This window comes from Bidens hawaiensis, unplaced genomic scaffold (genome assembly GCF_021521415.1).
Source record: "Bidens hawaiensis isolate Kalapana, Puna unplaced genomic scaffold, B.hawaiensis_p1.1 tig00021698_1, whole genome shotgun sequence".
Classification (NCBI taxonomy): Eukaryota; Viridiplantae; Streptophyta; class Magnoliopsida; order Asterales; family Asteraceae; genus Bidens; species Bidens hawaiensis.
In genome coordinates this window covers 58,872-85,167 of record NW_027493376.1, presented here as the reverse complement: position 1 = coordinate 85,167, position 26,296 = coordinate 58,872, and the positions used below count along the sequence as shown (strand labels likewise).

The window sequence follows — 26,296 nt, the reverse complement described above, 5'->3', positions numbered from 1 at the left end:
TCGGATCTATCCCCTCAAATATAAACTAGAAACTTTTCCCACGTTCGTTAAATTCCACACTTTAATTAAAACAAAATTCAATAACCTCATTAAATTTAAAAATCAACAATTAAAATTTTTTTTCCCATTATAATGGTCTTGTTTATCATTTTCTTGCCACAAAATGAGCGGTCCGAACACATAATTCACCTATTAAATGATATGTATGTTCTTTGCTCATCCATACCCACCTTCCATCAACATTTTGGGTGGAAGCTTTACACACCGCTACCTATTTACAATATTCTTCCCACTAAACGTCTTCACTTTTAAACACCCATGTTCACGCCATATCAACGCTAACAAGCATATGACCATATCCGTGTCTTTGGTTACGAATGTTATTCCGATCTATCCGCTCTATCCGCTGAACAAACCAATATACTTAATCCGATTTTCACAGGTATCGTTGGTATGACCAAGCATCCAACCAAGTTCATATTTCTCGGCATATTACTTGAAATAATCGTCCTTACCTGGTCCAGAACCAACTAGGCCGCATTTCTATACATTCTTGGATGAATCTATCCCATACTCCTACTCAAGCCCACCGTATCAGCCAACCAAACCCCACAACCGCCCATGCCAAATACTTCCTTGTCTTCTTGCCCAAGATTACAACCTAGCCCATCTGATACCTGTAACACCCTGGCTTTAGGCGGAATTCGTCCGAGTAGTACGGATTGCAATAATCTCATAACACTATCAAAGTGATAATAATTTTATATATATTTCATTTCATAAGGTAGCAAGTACACAATTGTTCATAAATAAGAACACAAAAACATTTCATTGAATACCAAATAAAATTATTATTTAATATATCCTAAAGTTGACTAGTGATAACCGTCCTTAGCATGCCTATCGATTTAACATGTAGCACCTTGAAAATAATATATTATGTCAACATTTAAGTTGGTGAGATTTAATTAATTTTAGTGCGTGTGTGTATACATATATATATATATATATACATTTACACACACACACACATATATATATATATATACATTTACACACACACACACACACACATATATATATATATATATATATAGTATTGGGATCGCGTGAGAACCATTTGAAAATTAAGAACTTTAAGAACCATTTTGGACTACAAAAAACCCTTCAAGAAAATATAAAAAAAAATTATAAAACCAAAACAAATGCAAAAAAAATAGTAAAATAATCAAAACGTTTTTCTAGCATCCCGATTTTATATAAAAAATTGTCAGTTTTGCTAAATTATGCATATATGTATAATACTTGCAAAAACATGTATATACATATATTTATATATACAAACATGCTATTTTTATACAGATATGTTCCATTAAGATACATGAGAATGTACATATGTGTAGACTATGTAACTGGAGATTAAACGATAATATACATATATGTATAATTTAGCAAAAACGAGATTTTTTTATGAAACCGGGATGATAGATAAACGTTTTGTTTTTTTTTTTACTTTTTTAAATTTTTAGTTTTTTTTAATTATTTTTTTTAAAATTGGTCCACAATGGTTCTCAAATCTCTCAATTTCAAAAAGTTCTTGTAAGATCCTCACCCTCTCTCTCTCTCTCTCTCTCTCTCTCTCTATATATATATATATATATATATATATATATATATATATATATATAGAAAAGGGTTCAAATAAAAAGAAAGAGTTTCATAAGAATGGTAAGAACCAATAGATTTTTGACAAGTGGCATTACAACCTATGGTAAAGGAACAATTCTAAGAAACTATGTCGGTTATAGTGGTGATAGAGTAATTATAAGAAACTATGTCGTTTTTTGGAAATTTTAAATATGAACCATTGATTAACATAATCCAATGCCTATACTTTATTCTTAGTCTTCTTAGGAAACTACTTTTTCTTAGTATAACCCTCCCCTATATATATATATATATATATATATATATATATGGATGGGATCTAGAGAGAACTACTCTCAAAAAGAGAACTAAAAAACCAGTAAATAATTATTTTTAACTATTTTTAAAAAAATATTTTGTGATTTTTTTCTTTCTTCTTTCTAATAAGATGATATTGTTACTAAAAAAAGAAAAAGAAAAAACTTGTCGGTGTAGTGCATATGTGCAATAATGTCTATTGCATATATACAATAGTGTTTTATTTCATATAATCTAACACAATTGCATTATAAAATACATACTATTGAATATATGCAAATACAACATTAATAATTGTATGCAATACATACTATCGCATATATGTAATACAACACTAATGCATATATGCACTATATCGATTTTTTTTATTTTTTTACATAATATAACACTATTGAACATATACAATACAAACAAATACATATATGCTAATCAACACTATTGCACATATAAAAATGCACACTAGTAAGGTCGATGTCTTGCATATATGCATTACGAGTTTTATTTTTATCTTTTTTTTGTGGTGGAGAATAAGTTGAATAACAACATATTAGAATGATGAAAAAAAATTTTATAAGTATTTTATTTAATTAAATTAAAAATACTTTATTGTGTGTTCTCTAGTTCTCTCTCTAAAAAGGAGTTCTCTCTTGATCATTTCCATATATATATAATTATATAATAAAGACTTTACACGATTCACATGTCACATTCAATAATTCCAACCATAACATAAATCATAATAAGTATAAAATAAATCCCCACTCTCCTAACCAAAGTCATGGAACTAGAGGAATGACAACCACCATTTATTCCAACCGGGACAAAGTATAAGCGGTGCAGGTACGTCCCGTCCGACCCTCCTACTTCAATGTTTGATGTACCAACCATAAAACAATAAATACATTGCACGTAATACATGTATGAAAAACATAAACGATATGAAAGGATGATAATAACATGTATGACACAATCGTGAATTGGTTTGAAATTGTAAACATAAACTAACGATAAAAATATTAAAAATAAAACTTGAGCATGCTACACCCCCAAAATATAATAAAACATTAAATAGGGGTTATGAAACTCACCCCGAAAATGAGGATGATAGTTTGAACGAGTCGAACCAATGATGCAGAGAATCATGGTGGATTATCCTAAACAAGTAAATTCGTATGCTTGATTTTAAAAACGAAAGGAAACAAAATGAGACTTAGGAAATTTTTATATAAAATAAGATTAACAAAAATGAATTAATGTTTATATAGATCATTTGATATATATTTTTTCTAACGGTGACTTTCACAGTTAAGTTATCTCACTGCGCGGATACATCGCGCCCCGCCACCCCACTCAGGCCAACTATGCTGACATGATCGGGATCCATGTTGGCATCCGAGTTTGGCTTGGCTTTCCCGGTAAAACCCAGTTGGCTCACCCCGCCCTAAGGCACGACATGTTTTAATGCTCTGGTAAAATCCGGTCGGAATCAGGATTCGAACCCGAGGCATCCGGGTAATCCATCATGTTCCTGGCCATTGGGGCAAGTCCCGCTGGTTTCATTTGATATTTATTAGTTGAAGAATTATGTGTAAATGAATAATTATAACTTATTAATATAAGCTTAAATAACAAGATTAAAAACAATTTATGATTAAACATTTTTATTCGAGTAACATAACTAATTAATTTATCAATTAATTAACTTAAAGGTTTCGCATAAATTATTTCAATGAAATTATAGTTAATAGATTATGCTAAGAATAGTAAAGCAAAAGAAAAAACAATAATTAATTTACTCATTAATTATTTAGAAAAATCTAGTATATTAGTTTTATTATAAGAAATATTAAAATAAACCAATTTTGTGTATATATATATATATTCATATTTAAAAGAAAAGGTTTATAAGTTATGATAATCAACGGATCATAAGATTTAGATAAATATTTATGTTTGCTCTTGCAAAATAACTAGGTTTGATCCAATATTCAGAAAATCAAAGTGTTTATGATCATTATGATTCTTAAAATCCATATATAAGATTTTTATGATAAAAGTATCATGACCATGAAGAAAATCTTATGAACAAGTATGCACATTCAAGGTGAAATCAATACAAAACCTATAAAATGGATGGAATCATAAAAGTTACTTGTTAGTGCTCTCAAGCTTAAGAAAATAGTGTATTTAGGTGTGAAAATGATGGAGGATTAGTCCTCCTTTTATAGTGAGATTGTAGCATTGTTATGTTTATAGAATTTATGGAATTTAATCATGTTAATATAATTAAAATGGTTTAAAGGGTTTTCAAAGCGTTTAACTCTTTCAATCAATTTTATTTAATTAAAACATTCTTTTGTTTTTTATTAATTAAATACAACATATGAAAAGATAGTGGTGTTGGTGGTAGTAATAATAATAATAATAATAATAATAATAATAAATTAAGAATAATTATAATGATTTACATGGGAAAAGTTCATGAATAAATGGTCATCATTATGGACGTTTAAAATGTGCATACAATATTACGAGGGTGATAAAAAATAAAATTGTATAAAAATGATCACGGGATTGCGAAGGCAACGTAGAATATCAACAAATGAAATAAATAAAAGATCAATTTCATTATAGATCAAAACAAGTCGGATTTCAAAAACGAATTTTGGAAATTAACGAATGTAACAATACCCTCCCCTATCCTTCCTAACTTCACCTCACCCACGGACAGTACCACTGTCGGTGAACCCACTACCACTCCCTAGTATATTACTACTATGATTAACCCTTCCGGACACCCCATGCTCACACTAGTAAAGTGTAGCATTATTAAACCCAATCCCAAATATAACCTTGCTCCATCCCGAACACTTATCTTAAATCTTTACTAATCATAATTGGCTTCATGCCATGAAAGACAAATTTAGTGCTTTGCAGGGTAATCAAACATGGGAATTGGTGCCTCGACCGGCTCATCGCCATATTTCACTTCTTTACGATGTTTACACGATAACTACTGATCCTATTCTCATATGAACACGACTAATTTGGAATACCCTTTAAAAAGTGAAAAAAATAGACTCTAGTAAAAGTAGCAATCATATCACTTAATTAAACTATTTTTATTGCTAGTAACCCTATTTATTTAGAAAAGGGTTATAAGATTTTAATACTATCTTTTATTTGTTGGTCGAAAACACACCTGACTAACAAAATGCTTACTATCATTCTCAACTCTTATCTCATTTCCTTCTAGCAGTCCCAAACTAATGTGAAACTTAGTTTTCTGATGATGTAGAATTTTTTTTAAAAGACTTAATGGTGACAGAAGAAAACAAGATAAATGTTGAGATAGTAAATATTTCGTTAAGGTTTATTGAATTTTAATAATCCTTATTGAATGGTCTTGGCCAATAATAATTCATATTCATTTTATCGTAACTGACGGTCCAAAATATAAAAAATTAGCCATTAATGATCCCTCGTTAAAAATGACTTAACGCCGTTATACTTTTTTCTGAATTTTAAACTAATGTTTCAGGGATTTTGATTGGAATGATGATACAAGTTGATTGATGTAAAACTTAACTCGAAACATTGATTCAAAAGTCTTGGTTTTTGTTAACTAGAAGTTAAAACACCCGATTTGAAGCATTGTTTCGTCGTTTTGGAGCGCAGTATCGAACTAAGTTTTACATCAATTGACATGTATCTTACTTTCGATTAAAATACCTAAAACTTTAGCTTAAAATTTGGGAAAAAATATAACGTCGTTAAGTCCTTTTTAACGGAGGCCATTAGGGCCAACTTATATAAATTTGAGACTGCTAGTGGCGGCAAAATCAATAGAGATTATTATCGGTCAATACCATTCAATGTAGATTATTAAAATCCAATTAACTTTTTGTTAATTAAGAGTATTTCTAACAACAAATGAAAGTTTAAAATATTTAAATCTGATAACCCTTAAAAAAAATGTTAATCCAAACTCCTATAGTACGCATGGAATTCATAATTCCAAGAGTACGGTCATTACATCATGTAATATCTATACATTAATAAGAAATGAGAAAATAAAACATAATTGTCCTGAATAAAAATAAGAGAGAATTTATAATTGATATGTATGGCTTCTTATTTTGGGAAAATTCTTAAAATAAGCGTTTATGAAAACGTTTTTCAGGTTTTAGGTGTCATCTGCAAGAAATTCCCAAAATATGTATTATAAACTAGTCATGACGAGTAGTTTATGATTACATACGAGTAGTTTGTAGAACCAGTTAAAACTTGCCACGTACCCTTAAACTAACCGTAACGAGCATGTTCACTAATCATTTGCACGTCACGACTAAATAAGTTTCATGCCTCGTAATCAACGCCCACGAATAATCCATAAGTCATTTAGTCGCGAAGACTAGTTTACTTAGTTTACATTACCCATACGAGTAGTTTATTAGTAGTTAACTCGCAGCGACTAGTTTAACCTTGCAATCTACTCGTCGCGACTAAAGAACTTATGAATTACTCGTGGGCATTGATTACGAGGCATAAAACTTATTTAATCGTGACTAGTACCTGGTTAGTAAATATGTTCGTTACGGTTAGTTTAAAGACATGTGTCAAGTTTTAGCTGGTTATACAAACTACTCGTCACGACTAGATTATAATACCTATTTTGAAAATTTCTTACAAATGACGCCTAAAACCTTAAAAATATTTTCATAAACGCTTATTTTGGGAATTCCTCTTTCATTTTTCAATCAACATATGAACATCTTTTGGGTTGGAATTTTATATTACCTTTGTGTCCTTATCTGTGTTGTTAGTTTTTATTATTTTTCTAATTTATAGCTTTTTAATTGATTTTATTTGATTAAATTACCTTTATATCCTCATATGTCTTATATATGCTAAAACTTAATTAGGATGAAATATAATAAGTGAGACAATTGTTCATATAAATAACACTTATTAGATGTTAGTTCTTTAAAAACCCTGCCAATAATTCATAGTACTATTATAAAGGACAAAAAAAATGTAAATTATTTTTATTATTGTCATTTTGCATGGTATAATATAGTATAGAACTTTATAAAAACATAACTAATATGAAATAATCGATATAAATACACATAGAATAATGCAAGAGTATACAAACATGCGAAAGGAGCAATAACCAATTACCTATAAACACCACTAGAGATGTCTATAGTTCCAAAATACAAAAAACAGTAAGACAAGTCTCGAACTAAAGCTAAGGCAAACAAAAGTGTATGAAAAGCTCTAAGTGAAAACTACACTCTCTCCAAATAGCGCAAAACCCTAGTATGATGTCTTTAAGAGCTTCTATCTTCGATCATGTTCTTTAAGATCGAGTTGCAAATCAATCAAATCATGCATAATCTGCTCATCATTTGTTAGTTTGGGTCTGCTTCTACCCCCCCCCCCCCATCTGCACTACTATTTCCACGGTTCTCACAACATCTAACACATGTCTAGCTCATGTTCATATGACCAAACCATCTCAGTCTCCTCTTTCTTATATGAGATACATATATGTGTGACCTTTAATTTCTCGAGAAAAACTTCATTTCTTATTCATGCAATCCTTGTGTATTTGCACATTCACCGTAGCATTCTCATCTTTGCTATCACTATCTTTAATGAAGTTTCCACAATGACTATGGGTCCTAATTAATTCTCATATGAACACGAATTATAATTTGGAATACTTTAAAATGTAAAATAGACTCTACTAGAAGTAGTAATCATGTCACTTATTAATTGAACTATTTTCATTGCTAGTAACCCTAGTTATTTAACAAACATTGATCTAAACTCCCTACGTATGCATGGAATTCATAATTCTAGAAGGAGTACAATCAATCTTACATCATGTAATATCCAAATGTGAAATTATACATTATTAAGAAATGATAAACTAAAAGATAATATTTATGTATTCAAATAAGAGAGTATTTATATTTGAGCACTTTTCATTTTTCAACCAACATATGAACATGTCTTTTGGGTTGGATTGTTATATATAAACTATTCTTCTTTATGTATCACAAATAAACTTTACATACTAAAATCTCTTAATACCTAACCTAATACCACAATAAATCCATGGAACATTCCATGCTAGCTAATATTTAGACTTTACAACTCATAATAAGTCAACATTATAGTTCTACACTCCATAACTCCAATCATTCCACCTTTTCACCACCCTTATAAATACTCACTCAAACCACCACCTTCACTACCCTAAACCACCACCAATTTCAAAACCCTAGCACAAAAAAAAATAAAAAAAAAATCTAAAATATATAAAGCTTTCGATCGAAAGCGGGCGACCTGAGATTCGACACAACGATGACATTACCAAAGCCAACGGCGGTCCTATTGGTGGTGGTCATGATGGTTGCATCTTCCCAACTACAATCCACAATGGGGACAACCACACACATAGTTGGAGACGACTTGGGATGGACTATTCCTCTTACTAACGGCGCCGACACTTACACCACTTGGGCTTCCCAACGAACCTTCAGCATCGGCGATACACTAGTATTTAACTTCACCACCGGATTCCACACCGTGGCTGAAGTTTCTCAAGCGGCCACTTCCGACCCATGTACCGCCACCAGCACCCTCTCGGTTAACCCGGTCAGCCCAGTGACCATCACATTAATATATATGCACCATCATAGGTCATTGCCAACTTGGTCAGAAGTTAACTATCAATGTTTCTCCCGCTGCAGGAAGTCCTGAATCAGCACCTATATTATCCCCGCCGTCTTCTATCGTTACTCCTCCGTTTACCTTTGGGCTATCTCCAGTCGGTAGCCCCATTCCGCTACCGTGGAGTGCATCTCCGGCGTTTGCCGCGGTGGTGCCGTTCACTTTCTTGGCTGTTGCTTTGGCTTTCTTTTACTAGAGTATAATTTTTTTTCTTTTTTGACGTATGCATGTATTTATAAATTTGTGGCTTTTTTACTATTTTGTTTTGTAATGTTTTGTAAGGTTGTATGTAACTTTGTATGGTCAATAAATAAAGTTCACGTGTTTTTATTTAAATCTTTTGATCCATGTGTGCTTTTTTTTTTTAATTCTTTTTTATGACTTTAGATTTTCTATATGCTATGTAAAAAGAGTCAAAAGTAAATATTTTTATTTATTTTTTAGTTATACTGTATCTCATTTGTATTACTGTATTGAAATGTATAACATAATTACTACATGCTATATTATATTACAATCTTATGTATCTTGTATACAACTATATAGTAGGGTAAAACTTTGAACCCAGCCACCTTTTTATAATAAATTTTATACGTATTGAATCGTTTTTTTATTCTACGATTTTATTCAAGCTTCATTACTTTTTTATACGACTATAGTGCATGATTGCATGATTATGTTATCACTTAGACGAATTATTTAATTAGTTTTGACCATAAACTAAATAGGATGATTACACATGTATGTACAAACCAAATTGATATATTATTGAACGGTAGTGATCTAAAATAACTTGTCCCAACACAAATCAAAATAAACACTTTTAACTTGTCCTGTTCTGAACGTTGTCTGAAATGTTAACCCGGCCCGCCAGACACGACCCATCTCGTCCATTTCACGAGGTATAGTTACAAACTTATAATTTTTATCCGTTGATAACATCACTAAAAAATTGTGCATATATTCCGCCAAATAGCTTTGAATCGAACTTGAAAAACTAGAATATATGATGGAAACGTATTTAAATTCAGTTTTCGATTTTCAAATCGGTTTATTATCTGAAATCGAATTTGTGGTGTTCAAATCAATTCAACTTAGAGTATCACTACAACAAACCTGTTCCTGAGCCGACCGCCTTTGACTAGGGGCGGGCACCTGGTTCACAACCAAGAGTAGCCTCCGCTAACCATAAGCTTTTCGTTGGTAGTTCAATTTTTTTTATCCTTCGAACGATTTTCATAATTCGCTACCCATGAAAAATATTAGATTACCCCTATTTGTTTAAAGCCCAACCAATTTAAAAGTTAAAATCACTTAAATCCCAAACAAAGTTTAAAGTACAAAGCAAATAAAACCTATTAACCATTTTTTTTCTTTTGCTCGTGAACGAGAAACATCAAACAGAAACAAGTTCAACAGCCACTTCCAGCCTTCCACGACCACTACCAGTCACCCCTTAGCCCTTCTCCTGTCACTGCCTCACCGGAACTCCACGCTACAGCCAAGTAGCCGACACCGATGAGCTCCTCCTGCACGGTTCGACTTGTACTTGTTCAATTTAGGTATTATTCTAGACTTCTACTTTTATCTAAAATTGTAATATTTAGTTGTTTATATAAATTGTTAATTTGGAATTGTTTATGGACAATTGAATGATTGATTATGGTTTATTGGATATTCAGATAGTTTGGAAATTATAATTGATTTGGGATTTAGAGTTTATGTCTAAACAGGAATTGATTAGGGATTTAGATTTAGAGTTTATGTGTAAATTGGAATTGCTTGTGGGTTTATGGATTGAATTTTGTTTTGGATATGCAAAATTCAAGAATCTGGAAATTGATTTAATGAGGTCTCAACTAGTTTGTTAAAAAATGTGTCTGGTCTCAACATGGAAATAGATTCAGACTGATTCGTGCAATCGAATGGGTGAGTATTTAAACAATGTTTTAATTAATTTGTGCGGTTAAAATAGAAACGTTTGATAAAGAGAATGTAATGGCTTGATTTCAAGTTTTCAAACACCGAAGAGGAGAAATCTGCACCCTATGTGATTAAATAAAATTATTATCGTATTTCTATTTTTTCTTCGTTTATACCGTATAAAATACAGTAAAAAAAATAACTTTTTTGAGCGTTGCTCATGAGATTGATGTCTAGATCCGCCACTACCTTTGACCACATGTGGTCGGGTTTCGTCGCTACAGAATGGTCGCAACAGGTTAGATATGACGTCGGTATAAATCTGTCTGTGGCAATGATTTATGGTCGATAGACGGATAAATCTCGTATACGAATAAGGCTTTATAACAAATCATAATAATTTGGCTAGAAAATTTAAATCAACGTAAAATTGCAACAAGAAAGTCCAGTTACATTCTACAAAGCACAAACTGAAATATTCAAAACTGAATTGATCGGCACGAATATCGATTGCTATACATAGTAGCAGGCTGTGTTTGTTGTGATTTCTGTCAAGGTTCTAAAACCATACGACTCAAGCCACCACCTAGACCCAACAATGCACAAACCTTTCAATCTAAAAAGGGTATGCGGAAGACAACTTATGCCCGCATCGTTTATATTCAACTCTTTCAAACATTCTATGCATCCAAGTTCCTCTTGCAATTTCTCAAGTTTATAACATAAGGGGAGATTTAATCTTTCTAAGTTTTTCATTCTACCAATGCTTTTCGGAATATCTTGCAAGGATCTGCAATACTTTAGGTGTAACTCCACTAAACACTCTAAACATCCAAGTTCCTTCGGTAATTTTTCAACTTCATGACAAGAGGTGAGATCTAAACATTTTAAATGTTTCATCCCAAAAATGCCGTTCTGGACATCTACCAAGGATGTGCAACGTGTTAGGTGTAACTCCTCTAAACACTCTAATATGCATATATTATCATGTAACTGCTCAAGACACCAACAAGAATGAAGGTCAAGATTTTTAAGATGTCTCAACATAAAAAATAAAAAATAATCAACATCCATCTAGAATCTAATCTTAGTCTTAGTCTCCGCCTACCTTCGGCTGTAGCCTCCGGCCTACCAAGTTTCTGCTTTGATAATGGCATGTACCGCACACATTGTTTGTATCTTGACCCTGGTTAGAGTAGGTATATAGAAGAAAATATGGTTTATAAGAACTTGATCACTTGATCGGAAAATAAATTCTGGCAATCGGCGGTGGTTGACTATGGTTGCAAGTTGGTGTGCGGCTGCCGCTGTGCATATGATACAAATAAAGAGGAATTAAGGTTAAGAAGGGTAATACACATTTTCACTTAGACTATTCGTATTGAGCAACAAATGGTAAGGAGTTTGGGCAACAACGGGCAAGAAAACCGCCCTGGGCGGGCGATATTCAGGCGATAAGGGTGGTGGGGCGACATACCTTTGCCGTCGGCTTGTGTGATGGAGATGTTGACATGGAAATCAAGTATTAGGGGTTGGGGCGATTTGTGGACTACAATACCGCCCCTGGGCTGCATATCGCCTCCCTTTACCACGTGTCAAACATCCTCATTTTGTAGCACTCCACTACACATAGTCTTAGCCAAGTAGGCCTTTTTAGAAAAGCCCAAACTAACATTTTGTTTGTACACATAGCATTTGGTGTTTAGAAGTTAACATTAAAGCTGATGGTTTATATTTGCCAGCTTGCTATTAAATGGACCATTTCATTGTAAAAAATTTAACACATGTTGTTCAATAGTAAATTATATAACATATATTCTTAACTTTAGTTTACTTTTCAACCGATTTAAAATAATATATATAACGTGCTAAACATAAATTCTTAAATTCTTAACTTTCAGTACAAATAAAATTAACGTGCTAAATATGAGAATCAAGTAGAGTAATTATATATACAAGTAGAATAATTATGTAATTACATCATAGAGTAATATAATTACTCTATGAATTACTCTATGATGTAATTACATAATTATTCTACTTGTATATATAATTACTCTATTTGATTCTCACATTTAGACCTATGATCCGGTAAGATGTCTGGCTAATGCCCAGTCCAGGTCTGAAAACATTGGAGCCAAATTAGTATTTTGAGTTTGAGTAGGATGCAATTTGTAAGACCTATATAAGCCCATTATTTTTTCTTTTGTTGTAGTATCTGGGTTCTTGTTTATTGTTAATAAAAAAAGTCATATAAATGTTTTATGCAATATCTTCTTTGGTATTCTTGATTTATTTGTTTAAAGTTTAACAAGTGGTATAATTGCCTAATGATCCAAGCTCGTGTTTTTGGTTGGCGCCAAGTGTTGATTGCAATAGTAGTTTCCAATCAAAGGCAGTAGAGGCCACATCGAATGTGCTCGAAGTTTGATTGCCAGAACTCAGAAGAACGTGTTCACGTAAGGCAAGCGTGTTAAATGGAAGTCGAAGGTAGTCGTTTTATTTATCCGATTGAGCATAATTAAAGAAAAAAATTATAAGGAAAGAATCAAGTTTCCTTTTGTCTTTTGTTAATATATTGCAGTTGTGATTTGCAATTAGGAATACCACCACCGTTACAAAGTCAACCTATAATTTGTTTTGAGTTTGTTTTGTGAGAGAAATCATAGCCGCCAAACATATTATATATTATGTATGTGTGTTTACTTTTATGCTTGCAAAACTATTGCGCCAGTGAAGGAATCCACAAGCTTGTTGAGATAGTCGATCACAACCTATTTATCGGAGAAGATAGACGCTAGCCATAATAAGATCTATTTTGCATAGAACAGCTTGTTGCATATACAAGGAAACCGATCACAACAAGATTTGATTCTAGATCATAGAATCCGATATAATGACAGAGCTACAAGTTGTTGGAGGAATCAAGAAATTGAATCAAGGAAACAAAAACAATGGTCAACAGGTATCAAATCGTATCTTCAAGGTCAAGATCTTTGGCAGGTAATGAACGATATCGAGACGAGACAACCAACAAAAGACATGAACAGTGTTATCAGGAAGTGGCAGGTGAAATCGGGTCGGGCGATATTTATCATCAAGATGATGATCGATGATGATGTTCTTGATCACATTCAAGAGCTAGATACCCAAAGCAAGCATGGGATACGCTATAAACCTCATTCAAGAAGAAGAACGATGCTCGATTGCAACTAGTCAATGGTAAGTTAATGACGATTTCCCAAGGAGATATTTGAATTTCATAATATTTTCGTAAAGTCAAAAATCTTTGTCACGAAATTGGAGAACTTGATCCACAGTTTTGGGTTAGCGATGCTCGTATGAAGCGGATACTCAACCACGGATTAAGGCATGATTATTGTAGCTTCGTTACCGCTATTCAAGGGTAGGAGACCTAACCAAGTATTACAAAGTTTGAAAATATCCTTGCCGAACAAGAAGCCTTGGTAAAACAGTTAGTCAGTGTGTCGATTAAAACCGAGAGCGAAGCCTTGTATGCTAGAAGGAAGGATAAGCATCGGTTCAACGAAAATAAGAACCGTTATGGAGAGAAAGGAGAGAGTAAGTACTGGGAGAACGAAAAATGCGAACAACCGAAAAAGAAAGAATGGAACAGAAAAAGTCGAGTTGAAAACTCTAAAGATGATTCATCGAACAAAGAAAACCGAGACAAGGAATCAAGGTACCAACCAAAGCAGTTTCCTTTTAGTTGCAATATATAACTGTGGACGAAGAGGGCATATTGCAAAATACTGTTGAGAACCTTGGGAGGAAGGTAACGTAGTTGTAGTTAAAGAAGAACCGTCGGATGTGGAGTCTAATACGATCGAGGTTCATGAAAAATAACCAAAGGTCACCAAATCTAAACCAAATTTGTTAGATGAATGGTTTGAAGTAGGCTCCTGGTGGTGGACAAGTCTAGAAGTAGTGTCAAAGTCGAATCTGTTGAAGGTAACCTTGGAATTATCTATTGTTATTTTGAATCAAGAAGATGAGGAAATTGTGGTTGAAGAATAAAGTACAGTTGATTGATACGTAATGTGACAGTAACTGAACAAGACGAGATTGTGACAGTAACTGAACAAGACGAGAGAGAAACTATACCGGATGAAGTGCACGGGGAGGTAGCTCCGTTTCAAGTTACGAGTTGTCATGATGGAATAGAAAAGCTTGAAGGTCAACAAACCAACAAAGCTAATGTTGGAGTTTTCATGAGGTTCATACAAAGTTCGTGTGATCCGAATGAACGAACGAATAAAAGAGTTGAGTTCGATAAGGAGCATGTATCGAGTGGGGATGGAATAATTGCTTTGATTACCATTATAGTTCATATAATTGAGAAAGCAAAAGTTGTCTTCTATCTAAAACCAGGTAATGCCGTTCTAAACAATAGCAATCTCAAAACTATCTTAACTGTCACCTGGAAAAAGAAACCTTCAGGTAGTATGATGAAGTCGAATCCAAGAATTAAGCAGAGCGTTACAAGGTGTAAAGGATCTTGAAGGAAGAATGGAAGTTGGTATCGATCAGAGGGAGTGTAAAACTTAGTGCAATACCAACTTGAAGGACCCGGACGGTTAATGTAGAAATATACGTTTGGTTCTGTTTTGGTCTCATGGAGTGGATTGGAGGAGATCAAGATAACAGTTAAATTAAATTTTATCATTATATTTTATTTTAAGTTTGAATTATGTTTGGTTTCATTAATTTGTTTTCTATTTTAGTTGGAGTCCAATTAGTATTTTGAGTTTTTGTAGGATGCACTTTGTAAGGCTTATATAATCCCATTAGTTTTTTTTTGTTGTTGTATGTATTCTATTCTTGTTTAATATTAATAAAAAGAGTTGCATAAACTTTTTATGTAATATCGTCTTTGGTGTTTTTGATTCATTTGTCTAAGGTTTAACAAGTTAAGCCCCTATAAGAATGGTACTCAATGACTACCCAGCATCTCGTTTTCATGATAGTATGAGAATCATTGAAGTGTTACAGGTCACTTTAGATATCTATCAACTTAATTACACATTTTTTTTGTTTGGGTAGGACCATGTTGTGAGCTTAAAACCTAGTTTCCTTTTTTAAATGTTTCCCTAATATATGTTAATACTAAGCAAATAGGTTGCTCAATGGAAAGGTATTTTAACTCGTCATTGGATATGTGATACGTCAATGATTCCTGGGTGGTATTCAGTTGGGTAAAAGTTGTAAGAGAACCGTCTTATATACCATAAATAAAACGTAATGTACTCGTTTTTATGCACTTCTTGCTATTCTTAGTTTACCAGTAGCTTTATACAAAACTTAATTTCAAAATTTTAACCAAGATAACATAATCCCATACCCGATCTCATTCCCAAGATAACCATATCCTGAAATTTTAAACCTTTATGCAAAGATATAGGAATAGTAATAATTACAGATAGTCAAAAATCGAACCAAAAAATATCATATCAGGATTTTCACATACGTAAGCAAACCTTTCGCTTCAAAGTTGACTGATGTTGTTAATCGTTCACAACATCCATCGAAGGTTGACTCATGCTTACAAGAACCATGAAGTACTATATGATTTCGGGTGATTTCATCAATTTGATCAAACTTCAACTACAATTAACAGATTAATTATTCACCGACTGTTTGGGTAGTTTTCTTGGAGTTAACTCACTCTGATAAACAAGTTCAATATCATATATGTTAAGTCAAGTAATACTTGTTCATGTTGAAATGGAGCATGCGAGCCTTCTGGTGCTCTCTCAATAAGGTCACGAACCACCACACCACGGCTAGTGTCAGCATCTTTTAGCATAGAGGACCAAACAACTGTTTCTGGTTCCCAAATAATATTCTACCAACCTATGAATCATCTAAGTTCTTACATCTAATTAAGCAAATACACGCATAAACCATTTATAGGTCACATATGCATTCAGATAGAAAGAACAAAAGATAAGCTATTATTATAATGGGAAAAGTGAATATGGAGTTGTTAGACATGTAAGCTTACATGAAAAACCCATCAAAACTACAACGTTTTGATTAAAACCATCTTAAAAAGCCAAGTTTCTTCAGTCAACTATCTTCTCTTAGCATACAACGCCAAGTTTCTTGCTTTGATCCCTTCTTGTGCAGAACTTGGAATCAGAGCAGTTCTTTGCCTTTTAGGAAGATCCTTGTAAGCAACCCTTAGCTTATCTATTCCCCATCTGGTAGCCGCTCTTCTTTTATGGAAATTAGCCTCAACTAATTCTATTTTCATCTTCAAGATTTCCCTTTGCTTTTCTTCGGAAATTCATGATTTTACAACATCCCACTTAGGTTCAGGATGAAGCTGATCAGAGTCTTGTTTAATAAACATTTCAATTCTTCCACATTCAGCTTGCAGCTCTTCATAGGTCCACCCTCTGAATTTTTGGATGGTGAATTTGTACTTTGGCATGTTCTTTTACCAAATAAGAGCACCTTTCTTGGCCCCCATCAATAGCTGTTTGTCAAATATTGATCTTTCAGAGACTTTTAAGCTTAATTCATAAGCTACTTTTGATATAGCCTTACAACTTCTTCATCAGACGTTCTTTTTGCAGCTTTTGCTAGAGTTCTTTCAGCCTCTTTGAAAACTGATCAATTCTTCAACATTCCTTAGTTTGAATCTCTTGGAAAGTGGAGAAGGTGGTGAATCTTCTTCTTCTTCTTCAGGCAAGATCAACATTCTCCTTTTAAAATTACTGTAAGTAGCCTTTGTTTGAATGGGTTTTGACTTCAAGGTTTCAACTACTTTTGATATAGTAGTTGGTTCTTGTGTTACCTTGGGTTCATCAACAGTCTCTGAAACTACTGTTGGCTCATGTGGAGCAACAGTATTTTTGTTGGGTAGTAGCAACAACACTTTTTTGTAAATCTTGGACGTGAATCAACTATTGATGTAAAAGCTGTTTTGGTTGTAAGGCTCATTTTGTAGTTAGTCTTTCGTATTGATATTTAATGTTACGTTTATGTGTTTGTTAGCTTGTTGGACTTTTTCTTAAGTATGTTTGGACCCAAGGCCATTTGTAATAGAGCCCATTGGGCCGTAAATAATGAAAGAATAGTGTATGAGATTACACACTATATATAGAGTGTGTAACTTATACACAAACTAATATTTTGTCAACCTTTTCTTTTACAACTCTCAAACTCTCTTCTCTACCTTACTCACAACAATAATACTAACCAAACAAGATCCGAGATCTCGGTCCTCACTACTGATTTACGCTAGCTAGTGTAGAGGTTGATCCAAGTAAACTAGTAATAGTGTTGTTAGATCCGGTCAAGGGACCTACAATTGGTATCAAAGCTTTCGGGCTCTACTAGCTATAGATCTTGGGTCACAACCTTGGATTTTGGTCATGTTTTTTTTTAAGATGGATTTTCAGGAGTTTTTTTGGGTTCAAGTTTGTGTGTTAAAAGTACAAGATTCAAGTGTTAATGTGCTTAAAATATTCAAATTTGGTGTTGAAAAGTGTTTAAATTATGGATAATACATAGATCCATAAAGTGTCAAGGTGATTGAGGTGACATACTCAAAAAGGCAATCTTGAAAACGGTGACAGAAAGTACCTTTTGTACTTTCCACAAGTATAGTGTTCAATTGAATCAAACATCGTGTATTCGAATAAAATCCTCAATTTGATTTGAGTCTCAATTGCAATCTAATCGAGTTCAAATCTAATCAAATCGAATCTCAAGTATTCTAATCGAACCTAAATCGAATCCAGATTACTTTCTAATCGAATTACAACCTAATCGAATCGAATTGCCGTTCGATTAAATTAGTCAATTCGATTAGATTGTAATCTCATTCGAATAGATTATCAAGCCATTCGATCACTTTATACTTAAAACTTTTTCTCAGAAGCTGCTTATCCATTCGATTACTTTGCATTAAATTACATTACAATCGATTACTTTGTATTAGATAACTCCCCATTCGAATACTGTGTACCTGTGGGTTTCAAGAAGAATCAGATTGTGTTTGTGACGATCTTGAAGTTGTTTAATAAATGGCTAATCCGATGGAAGAAGTTAAAAATGAGGTTGTAAGAGGTTACATGGTATTTGAAAATAAGGCTGGGTCTACCAACAAGCCTCCAAAGTTGATGAATTGGGATAACGATTTGAGGAATTCAAGTGGAGATTTAAGAACTACATTAGAGTTCTTGATTATAATCCCACAGCTACTACTGTTGATGGTCAAGTTCCTAAGCCTGCTACCGCTTATGATGACAATGATAAGAAGTGTTTTAGTGATGATCAAAAGGCTTTTGGTGTTCTTAGTGTTTGCCTCTCACATTAAATTGCACTAACCTTGAGGGATCACACCACGGCTAAAGGTCTTTGGGATGCCTTGGTAAACAAGTTTGAAGGAAATTTTGAGATGCAAAATAGCAAAAAAGGAATGTTGATGGGAGAATTCAACATGTTCAATTATGTACAAGGAGAATCAATTGCTAATCTCATTCAAAGATTTGAAACCTTGATTACTAAGATCAAAAGTGCTGGTATTGAATATGATCAAATTGAAATATGACAAGTTGCTCAACTCTCTTCCTTATGCCTGGAACAGTAGTGTGATCACAATCAAGAGAACCACTAACCTTCAAATCACCACCCTTGCTGACCTGACTTCCGTTATCAAGTCATTTGAGATGGATGACAAGTTGAGGATGGGAAATCATATTAGTTTTCTCAATCAAGCTGTGATATCCACTGGATAAGGTATAAGCATAACATTCCTGAGCCAAGCACACCCCACTGTTCAAACTGTTAATTATGCCTTCAAGACATCTACTACACCTCAAGCACCATCAAGTTCAAGTTCATTTCAAGATGCAGTTGACAAGGCCGTTGCACAAGCCCTAAGAGCTCATGGGATCAATAAATATATAATCAATCAAGCTCACTCCGCTTCTCAAACCATTTTACATGATGACTCCAATGTGGCACTGTTTCATGCCTTTATGGCAAGCCATGAGGAGTTGTTACAAGGAAAGCCGCTTCCTCATTCCTTTGAGCAAGGAGACCTTCCCCAGATCAACAAGAAGGATCTCAAGAAAATGGACATCAAGTATCAGATAGCCATGGCTGTTCACCGAGCTTCAAACTTCAAGAAAAAAATATGGAAAGAACAGCTTCAAATATGCTGATGGGAAGAGTATTGGGTTTGAGAAAGACAAGTTGCGTTGCTACAACTGCAAAGAAACATGTCACTTTGCAAGAAAATTCACTGATGGCTGTTAATGACATAAAGGTCACCGAGATGTCCGACAATGAGGATGCCAGAAAACATGATAAGAGGCATGTTCCAAGTTACTCCTTGAGGCCAAGAGGTCCAAGAATCGGTCAAGGAAACTCTTCCAATGGAAACTTCGAGTCGAGCTCAAAGGCCTTGATTACAAGAACAGCTGAATCGACTCAACCAGATTGGGAGGATGACCAATTTGAAGAGTTGAAGAATCCTCTCACCTTTGCTGGAATGACCCTCACTGATCATGTGAGCACCTCATCAAGCCTTGATGCTGGAACACCTACACTTACTTCTGTCATTCCCGAGGTACACAAATTTTGTTCACAAGCTTGTATTGATAAAGTTATGCACTATAGAACTCATAATGCTGCCATAATATATGACAATTTTGGCTTTAGATCTCAGAATAATGATCTTAGAAAAGCTGAAAAATATTTATGTCACTAGGATTAAAACTCATAATAACGATATGACTAAACTTAATGAAAAACTTTTACAATCTGAAAAACTAGCTGAACACCATGAAAAATGTGTTGTGGAATTAAATGCTAAAATTGACAAATTAGAGCTAGAATTAGCCTAAAGGAAAATAGCCGTTGAGAAATTTGAGTTAGCTTCTGATAAGCTTAATGGAATAACTGGGGCATAGATTGGGGTGAAAGTAAAAACTGGAATAGGTTATGATCATACTACTGTTCCACCTCCTTTTAATGATAACTATACCATTCTTCATCACTTTAGCTTCAACACCCCCACCTGAGGATGAAATGTTCCATCGTATTGGTCATGTGCCAAAACCAAAGACATTTGTTCATGCTGTTCCAAAGACTTTTGATCCAATTCTTCTATCAATTAGTCCTAATGGTAGTTCATCTTCTTCTGAAGGTCGTGTAGAAGAAAGTGATTGTGTGGAAACAAACAAGGGTCTTGGAGAAAAAACAGATTTTATATTCACTTTTTGATTCATGTGTGAATCTAAAATCTTATTCTAATAACCTAGTCTGTAATAATAATACTTTGAACAATCATGTATCTTGTAAAAGTGTTGATGTTGGCACTTCTTTTAATTATTTGAATGAAAATGATGTTTCTACTTCTGATAGTGATCATGAAACTATTTTTGATGAGATTGTTCATAATAGAAATGTGCAAGAAAATGGATCTGTTGAGACAGAGAAACCTAGTTGTTCACCAAGTGATTGTAAATTGGATGGGGATAAAATTAAAGAAAATTGTTTTGAAAATGAGAAACCAAGTACCTCATGCAAATATGTTCCACCACATAGAAACAATTTTTATCAATCAACTAATCAAGCTTATCATCCTCATCTAAACAATCAATTTGATAACAACTACTAAGGGGTCATCAACACGATTATATCAATTCATTCTATTCAGATGTCTTTGTTGATCGTGGTTATAAATCTAATAACTTGTTTGTTCCTTTCCGAGCATTACCTTATTCACCACCACCAATGTATCATAGTTCTGGTGAGTTCTATATGGATAAAAGAAAGAGACTTTGTTATGTGTGTGGTAACCCATCTCACATTGCAAGAAATTGCAAGAACTGGCATAGTAGGAAACGAGAAATGAATAGTCAGTTTACACGATAATAAAATATGGTAATTATGTGGTAAACCTTCCAGAGACAACTAAGTCTCGGGAACCCATATCTAATTAGTTTGCTAATGTATGTAGGGTCAGTCAAGAAAATCTGTAAACATTATTTGGTACCTAGACAGCTGATGTACCCGACACATGACGGAAGACGAGTCCTTACTATTCGACGTTAAATCATTTAATGGTGGACAGTTTTCTTTGTTTTAGATGTGGAAGGAAACATCACAAAACTTGGAAGAGTGTCAAATGGGATCCTGACGTTCGATGCGTCAATTTGGTGGAGCAACTGAACCACAATCTTCTAAGTGTCTCACAAATCTGTGATCGACAGTACTCCATACTATTCACTGAGAACGAATGATTGATTCTTAAACCAGATTTCAAAGTCCCAGAAGAATGGATCTTGATGCGTACTCCGAAGCGTAATGATATTGTATATGAATAACTCTTACTCACGTAGGACCGCTACATGTTTAATATCTAAGGACTCGGAGAACGATTCATCTCTATGGCATAAACGTCTTGGTCATGTAATTTTCAAAAATTTAAACAAATTGGTCAAAGGAGAGCATGTGAAGGGATTGCCAGTTAAGTCTTTATCTTGCATTGAAAAATGTATTTTGTGTTCTAAATGCAAGCAAAACAAGCTCCCTCAGAGGCCCAATACAGTTAACTCCATTGTTTGGTCCTATCCATCCATTGGCAATCGTCCGAAAAGACCATTCTCTTATGATTACTGATGAGTTTTCTCGTTTCAGCTGGACATTTATTTTAGGGCACAAGGAGGAAACCACTCAATTTCTGATCAAGTTCATTACATTAGTGGAGTGGTAGACGAACATGAAGGTGAAATGTATAAGAAGCGATAACGGAACGGAGTTTTGCAACTGGACTGTGAATGATTTTTGCAGTTCAAATGGAATTAAATGCCACTTCAGTGCACCTTAAACTCCACAGCAAAATGGTGTAGCTGAACATCGAAACCGAACATTGATTGAAGCTGCTAGAACAACGTTGTCAGACTCCAAGCTTCCTTCGTTCTTATGGGGTGAGGAAATCAATGCTTCTTGCTTCATTCAGAACCCTGTGATAATCAATAAGCGCTTAAAGAAGACTCCTTATGAGGTCTACTACAAGACAAAGCCGCAAGTCAACTACTTCAAGACATTTGGATGTCCCTGCACCCTACTTCATATTGGTGCTCAGCCTGATCCAAAATTTGTTGAAAAGGCAAATAAGTGTTATTTTGTTGGGTATGCTGCAAATAAAACAGCTTATCGTGCCTACAATAAGAAGACCAAGCTGATCGTGGAATCATTCAATGTTGACTGGAAAGAGCTCAATACTACTGATACTCACACATGTCCAGACTGGTTGTTTAATTATGACTACTTCTAAAAACAGTTTCGTGGCATGCATACTCCACTATCTTCAAGCACTCAAGTTCCATCTTCTGTACCTGAGCCTTTTTTGATGCAATCCATTATCAACAGTTTGTCTAAAGTGAGTCTACCTGAGCCTTCCAACAAAATAGTACCACCACCCGATCCCTTGCAAGAAAATAATCAAGTTATTGACAATCCTACTCCTCAAACTGTTGATTCAACTGATATGGTTGAAGTTGAAGATGCATCTGAGACCGATTCAAATGACTCCTTTCAGTATGCTCTGCTGACAATGTGGAACAACACCACACTGAACCCGTGGCAGTGCTGACAATGTGGAACAACACCACACTGAACCCGTGGCAGACATTCAAGCTGCTCCAAGCGTGGTAGAATCGGTTACCACACCTCCCTCTAAAGAAGAAAATGTTCACACTACTCATGCCACTAAAGATCATTTTGCTTGTGACTCTGCCAATACAGCATCAACTCCCATCAATGCAATTGATATTCCTTATGATGAACTTCTCTAGGAAGAACAGATTGCATAAGAGAATAAAGTTGATCAACCTGACTCTATTCAATCAATTGTCGTTGTTCTTGAAAATTCTCCTCGCATCTTTCATCCCATAGAGAACTTGTCCATTAATCTTTAAGTAGAACCCATCACCATTGTTGATGACATTCCTCAGTTGCCCATCCATCGAAATCATCCCATAGAGAACATCATTAGTTCTCTATATGCTAGCATTCAAACAAGGAGTAAATCCAGTACCATTAACAGATGTCTTTTTGCATGTTTTATTTCACAAGTTGAGCCGAAGGAGTGGCCTTAAAGGATAACTTGTGGGTTGAAGCTATGCAAGATGAGCTATTGCAGTTCAATAAGCTTCACGTTTGGAGACCAGTTAAGATGCCAGAGAACAAAAGACCTATTGGGACGAGGTGGGTCTTTAGAAACAAGAAATATGATAAGGGGTGATTATTAGAAACAAAGAAAGATTGGTTGTTCAAGGGTTTTCTCAACGTGAAAGACTTGATTATGATGAAACTTATGCACCTGCGGCTAGGGCTGGCAATTCGTGTCTTAACAGGTTTAACAGGAAAGAGGCGATGCGCGTGACACATTTATAATACTTGAATACGACTCGTTTAACTACTTTATATGCCATGACTATAAGACAACTTTAAGTTTTGTGTACCAATAAGGGATAATGAGGGAGTCTAGCCTGCTAATTTCAGTTATTTAAGAAAATAAAAAAATCACCTACCACACTTTTTTAATTAACAGGTCTTATCGTGTCTTTAACAGGTACCCAATTGCCGGCCGTGCCTGCGGCTAGGCTCGAGGCAATCCGTCTCTTTCTGGCCTATGCCTTGTACAAGAATTTCATAGTATATCAAATGGATGTGAAGACTGCCTTCTTATTTAGAAAGGTGAAGAGATTTATGTGAAGCAAATACCAGGTTTTGAGGAAACTTTGTTTACCATCTTGATAAAGCTCTTTATGGCCTTCACCAGGAACCTCGTGCTTGGTATGCTACCTTAGCAGAATACTTGTTAAAGAATGGCTATAGAAGAGGAGTTATCGATCAAACGCTCTTTATCAAAAAGGTGAAGGGCGATCAGATTCTGGTCCAAGTGTGTGTTGATGATATTATCTTTGGATCTATATCTGAAAAACTGTGTAGAGAGTTTGCCGAGGTTATGCAAAACTGGTTTAAGATGAGCTCGTTAGGAGAGATGGCTTTCTTTTTGGGTTATCTAGTTGAACAAAAGGACGACGGAATTTTAATACAACAAGAAAAGTATGTTCAAGACATCGTCCAGAAGTTTGAGTTCAAAGACTTCTCTCCTTTTCACACTCCGATTGATACCAAACCTGTGCATGCTCCAGTTCCATCGGGGACTCAAGTTGATCAACATCTTTATCGATCTATGATCAGCTCCTTGATATATCTCACTACCAGCAGGCCGGATATCATGTTCTACCACACCCACACCAACGGCGGAAACGCGGGGGCGTGATGACGTCATGGATCGTAGTCACTGTTTATATTGAACAAACTCTAAATGGTTTGTTTTAAATAAAAAGAGTTTCAACATGCATTGCAACCCTTGTACCAAAGATTACATCGCAATTGTTTCAAAATATTTTACAAACCATAAGTTTTAGATAATACCGAGTTTCACAAATACAGAGTTTTTATAATATGGCTTACATCCTATAGGCTATAAGATGAAAACTCCCAAAATGCATGCTAGTGCATGTGACTCCTTATGCGTTTCTAATGCTTCAATTACCTGAGAATGCATGTATAAAACCGTCAACAAAATTGTTGGTGAGTTTCACAGGTTTATATTTTATCTAAAATATGTGCTTCAACGAGTCGACCAACATTGTCTTATGTAGACAAATCCTCAATTAGTTACCATGAGCTCTATAATCAAGACCTAACAGAGTTTCTATGAGCGCCCTCTTGATGTTCTAATGCGAAAACATCGAAGTCATCTGTTGGACAAATATCACCCAATAGACCTCCAATCTAAGTTAGTGTGACTAACCACGGGTGGGGTGTGTTAATCCCGAATATTACTATTCACATTGGCCACGTCTACAATAGTTAATGATCATAGATTCTAGGGGACTTTGGTGCATTATTGTTTCCAACCCATGTAACAAAATGAGACCGCGTTTCTACTCGTTTCCGAACATGTGTTTCTCCATGCATTCCCCCCCCACCACAAAAAAAAGTTTCAAAACAGTTTATATAAAAAGGGGGCCGCGAGACTCACCTGATTCTCGAATGCGCTAGATATTATAAAAGTCCAAATCTCGTCCTATAAGTGCCCTATAATGTTCAAGAACAATTTAGGTCTTATGTTTCGTTTCCGACACCTAAGTGTTTCATGATCGCGTTTCACCCAACTAGTTAAACATGTTTCAACATTGTGTCAACTCAATGTGATTCCACAAATTATTGGCGACACGCTTGAGTTTCTTTATTTATATAAACTTATATATAAAATTTAAAATTATCTTTCCCGAGGTGTATTTACATGAACATAAATAATTTAAAGGATACTAGCCTTATAAATTGTGTATTAGAATAAATAACAATATAAAGAGTTCAAGAAAATCGTTTCTTGAAAACCCATGCTAATATATATGTTTATATGTAAGTTTCTTTCAAAATAAATTGATGCTTCATATAAAAATCTAGATACAACTTTCTAGTTTTCATTTATTTGACGCAAGCCTCGAATGTATATCATCATATATTCATAACTGTTATATAGATTTAGTATACCAAATGCTTGTAATGAGGTCAATATTTATGCACTATTTAT

General features: G+C 34.3%; 1 pseudogene; it reads left to right on the top strand.

Moving 5' to 3' along the window:
* Nucleotides 1-8,243: 8,243 nt before the first annotated feature.
* LOC143564045 (mavicyanin-like) lies at nt 8,244-9,023 on the top strand (annotated as a pseudogene).
* The last annotated feature ends 17,273 nt before the right edge of the window (nt 9,024-26,296 follow it).